The following is a 5469-nucleotide window of genomic DNA, read 5'->3' on the forward strand; positions in this document are numbered from 1 at the left end:
CCAAAAAAAAATATGTTTAATTGAAGAAACTGCTTAATTGCATAGGTTTAACACATATTTATGACTGTGTGTTTTTCCAGCTGAGGAAAATGTTGGTTATTGAGTTATTTTATTGCAGATCCACCTTGAGTTGTAGCAATATTTTGTCCTGTGGAGAGAAAATCCAATTTGGCCTCCATCCCTGAGTCGGAAACATGGGGCCTGCATTGAGAACTTGATTATGACAGCATATTAACGCTATGCGGGCTCTGCCCAAACCTCATTATATTCAATTAGGGTTGTGTGTTAGAACTGATCAAGAAGTAAATGTGTGGTAGAGCATCAATGCATGAAGCAGTGACTCATTCTGATCATTAGGCTCTAATACTTCCCCAGAATAAAGCTTCTGAATTTTAACACACTTCCTTTAAAAAGAAAAAGCTACGGTCTAATTATGTTCCTGACATTTTGACATATATTTTTTTAAAAATCATAAATAATGCAGCCTATGGTTAATTATCCAGTTCCAGACTTGCAAAAGATTGAATGTAGTTTTATTTGAGCAGTTCCTATAGCGGAAAATTAAAAAATGTGGGTTTAGCTACTCATACATGTTGGATTTAATGATTAAAATCTTCAGAGTGAAAAATCTTAACCTATATTCTGTAAGCAGTACATTGACATCAACAACTTTTTTACCATTGTTTCACTGAGGAGTCGCTCAGACAATGACCTCAGCAGATGTCCGCTTCCACCAGGCGTTTGCTAATTGTTGCTGGCTAGTCTGAAGGAGTTGAATGGGGGGATTGCGTTTCTTTGTGAGGCGGACGCTGTGAGGCTGCTGTGATCTCGAAGGCGGGGCTAGGTCCACTCAGGAGTTTTGCACAGCTGAGTGGTTGCCATGGAGATTAAGGGATTTCTCTAACATGCATGAAAGAATCAAGGTAACACTCCAGGTATGTGGGAATTACGTCATAACATGATGTAAAGCTAAAAAAGCCGGTCTTAAACAACACTGCCCCTGTAATGTCCAGAGCGTCCAGCAGATGTGAGCCTGTTGGGGTTTCTGCACAGAGATTTATCTTCCATGAGAGTCCAGGCTGCAGGAAGGACCGGCTGCCTTTATTGTTGCTTTCCTTGCAGGGAGTCTCTCAGGATCAGATATATTATTTTCCAGCGCAGCGTGAATGGAGACGAATCACTGCTGAAGCTTGAATGAGGGAAAAGATTGCACTCTTTCAGCTCCCTACATGCTTTTTCTCCAGTTTTTGTGGATCTGGCCTTTTTTTTTTAACCCTGCTGTCAAAGACGATCATTTTGTTCAAATTTTGATCGATTTGCTTGTGTTTTGTTTCTCTTTTGCTCACTTTTTTCTCATTTACCAAATCTCTGTATCAGGATACTTCCTGGACTCACTAAATTATGAGGAAAATGTGAGTATTTCAGATTTCAGAGATGCAGGTGCGTTGATAACAGCAGCGTGGGGTTTTTATTTTCGAGAAGGATAAATCAGGCTGCGATATTCTTTGGCTTTGACTTCACACATTTGGCATTCTGGGCTCGCGCAGCAACATAATGACTTGTTGCCTTCCAAGAGCGTCCTCTCCTATTTCTGCCCTTCCGTCCGGCTCTACGCCGTGGATCCAAAATTGTCTAAATGAAAGACAATTAAAATGTGTCACACACAATTATGTTTAGCATCCTTGCCTCTAATTGCATTCTGCGAAGCCACAAGATGCTGGAAGATGCTTCCTTTCATTTGTGTGACCATACTGAAGGATAGACAGAGAAACGGTTCTCTGACTGCATTAGAGAAGTTCGGTTGAGTTGTTTTGGAACATTAAATGTAATATATTTGTTTATATATGTGGGGCTGGGCATTTATCATGATGAGAATTTTTGATTTAGAATGATAAACTTCCGGTATTGAAGGAAAATTAAAAAAAAACAAAACTGAAAGTGTGACCGTAAATGTTATTTTTACTATTTTCCCCACTGCTTGTTCCACGAGAGAAATAATAAATATGATTAAATCCAGTTCCTGTGAGCAGTTCAGCGATAAAAATAAGTCGCATCCTGTAGAGGAATGTTGTAAATGGGAATGGTTTTCAAGAATTTTTGTGTTTGTGGAAAAAAAATGCGTTTTTTTATCATAGTCTTTATTGTTATCACAACAGAACCACAAAATATAATTAAACTGTAAGTCCTGAGAGCAGGAAAAAATGATAAATTTTTCTTATATTAAATGAATCTGAAAAGTGTGTATTCACCCCTCCTTACTCTGATACCCCTAGATAAAATCCAGTGCAAAAATCTGAATAACCTTCCAAAATCACCTAACTACTAATCAGCATCAACCTTTGTGCAACTTTCTTAAGTTACAAATTTGGTTACAAGTAATACTGAATTTAGAAATAAGTACTAAATCATAATCCTAATGAGTGGACAAATGGGTGAAATATAAACTAGTGGGAGAGGTTTGTAGTTCACAGTCTAAGTTTAATGAATTTTGGCCCAATGGACCAGAGAAAAGAATAAACTGACTCCAGTTTTTAGCTTTTGACCATGAAGAGGAGGACAGACCAACAGTTTAGTTCTGCATTTCTCATTTCCAGAAACAGATCAGAGGGCACAGAAGAAAACTGTCTAATGTGACATTTTCAGGTTCATATCCAGAGTTTCCCCCAGTGTATTATTAGCCTCGCGGCTGTCATGCTTTATTAGCCCCTCCCCCAGGCTAAGCGTTGCTTGTTTATGTTTTTATAAAAATAATAATTAAAAAAAAAAAATTGCTTAATTCTTTTTCTTTTTTATGCCGGATTGTAAGCGTCTCTGTTACTCTGAGCACTTTACTAGCAGAGCAGATTTATTCCTAAAAGATAAGTTTATAACAGGTTTATAGTTGATGCATATTATTTTTCCGGTTACTCGATGCATCAAACCGTCCATCCATTTTCTTACACCCTTGTCCCTCAGTGGGGTCAGGAGGTGCTGGTGCCTCTCCAGCTGACGTTCCGGGCGAGAGGCGGGGTCACCCTGGGCAGGTCGCCAGTCTGTCGCAGGGCAACACAGAGACACACAACCATGCACACACACACACACTCACACCTAGGGAGAATTTGGTGAGGCCAATTAACCTGACAGTCATGTTTTTGGACTGTGGGAGGAAATCGGAGTACCCGGAGAAAACCCACGCACAGGGAGAACATGCAAACTCCATGCAGAAAGACCGGGGCCGGGAATCGAACCCAGAACCTTCTTGCTGCAAGGCAACAGCTCTACCAACTGCGCCACTGTGCAGCCCGCATCAAACCGTATCAAATGCATTATTTAGTCACCCTCTGAAAATCTTGTCCCATTAACTCCAGCAACCAGAACAGTTTCTGTGGCTCTTATTAAAAACTCAGCAGACACAAAATGGAAGAGCTACTAAAGCCACATTAGCAGCATTGAATTCAGTCAGTGCAGCGGATTTAACTCTTCATGCAGGTCCGGTCCAAGGCTGTATGAGGCCTTGAGCAGAATTTGACTTATGGGCCCCTCTTGCTGCTTAAAACATTCAGCATTTATGGGGCCCCTGCAGCCATGCAGGGCCTTAAGGAGCCACTGACTTAATTTGTATTAAACAGAAGTGCAAATAATTGATATTCATTTTAATTGTATTTTTTGATTTGTTGTTTTTAAGACTAGTTGAGGGTTAAAATTGCGTTTCACTGGCGTTTTCCAGTAACAAATAATTACCCAGTAATATTTTTAAATTTCCTGTCTACTTATCATCTTTTAATACAAAAACACGGTGGACCGCCAGTGGAACGCCTCGGCGCCCGACCAACGGGCTTTTGTCTGGGGGAAACCCCGCATGTCGGTAATAAATGCCTGCTGCTCTGATCCAGTCATCTCTGCGCCGCAGCAGCAGCTCTGAATGTTCCTGATTCTGACATCGTGGAAGTCTGTGCTGGGGTGTGAAACACTGATTTGTTCTGTCATAATGAAGCTTCTCCAGCTCTTACTTAGCAGCAACCCAGTGCTCGTTTTCAGTTCGGCCTCTTTTAAAGCGTCTAATACGCTTCAGACCAAGACTGCAAAGAAACACAATTTATATGTGATCAAAAACTGTATTCTAAATGTTTTTCCTTAATTTAAAGGCCCAGTATTTTACAGCTGCATAGTGCAATTTAATATCACAATCAGGTAATGTTGTTACCTTCAGTTGTTAGATAAATGTTTCTATGTAAAGCAAAAGGGGATGTATTGTACTTATAACTCACCTTTTGCATGTTGTTATATTTTATTGTTCAACGTAGCAGTTCCATTTTTTAAGGGGTAAACACCAAATCAATTTTTCTTGCAGATAAAATTCATAAATTGGTCTTTAATGGGAACCAGTTATGGAAAACTCAAATTTTGCTTGGGTTTGTCCTTCCATTTGGATCTCAACTGCTTCTAAAAACAGAAAAAGCATTTAAAGAAAAACACCCACCCATTTTTGCCAATAAGTTCATGTTTTTTGGTTTTTCAAAAATGAATTGTTCAAAAAGATCTTTAAGTCACAATCGATGGGCACCGCGCCGTTACCCAGCCATCCCACCCGTTACCTAGCAAGCCAAACGGAGCTCCAGCTGCATTCTTCTTGATTGTACAGGAGGCTCTACTTCTGCTTTTCAAAAATGTACGGTTGTATAGTTGCGCATCTGTTTGCAGCCATTTTCACATGTGAGTGTAAACGTTGAGTTGGGGGCAAAATCAGCAGCAGCTTATTTGGATTCTGATTATCTAAGAATGATTTTGTGCAAAAACTACAATGAACATGTTCTGTATAGCCCATAAAGCTATCCTAACCTCACCTGTTCAAGGAACCACAATAGGGCACATTTTAGAAAACATTACAGTAATCTGCCTTTATCAAAGCTCAGTACTATTGGAAACTTCCCTCTGACACTAATGAACATTTTCTTAAAAGCAAACTAGTTACTACAGTGACTTTGAACCCTGTTTGCTCTCACCGACTTTCTCGCACCTTGTTATGAGCTTCCTGAGAAAATCCACTGCTCACATGCAGACCTGGGGAACCGGACTGGAGCGTAAGCTCGCCAACGCAGCAGCTCCAAATAGCCCACACTGGATTCCCGAAGGCTGCCCTGCCATCTGCAGCTCAACACCCACCAGCCGCCAACACACGTGCTGCACAGAAATGGGGGTGAGGGTTAATTAATGAAGCCCTCACTTGGAAACATCAAGCATATGCAATAATCACCTCATGTATATTTGATATTCAGATGCTTTACTAATCCCCAACGCAACTCCAGAGGGAGAAAAGTTACCACAAAAAAAACTTCAAACCCTGACAACTGCTTCTTCTGCAGTGAGTAAAGCTGGAAAAAGTGATCACACAGATGCACAGATGTTTTCTGCAGTACTGCTGCGTGAGTCCAGTTGGCTGCGATTTGAGTCCCATTTTCCTCCTATCTTGTCAGCACATCCTCCATCTTT

Source organism: Poecilia reticulata, linkage group LG10 (genome assembly GCF_000633615.1).
Source record: "Poecilia reticulata strain Guanapo linkage group LG10, Guppy_female_1.0+MT, whole genome shotgun sequence".
Classification (NCBI taxonomy): Eukaryota; Metazoa; Chordata; class Actinopteri; order Cyprinodontiformes; family Poeciliidae; genus Poecilia; species Poecilia reticulata.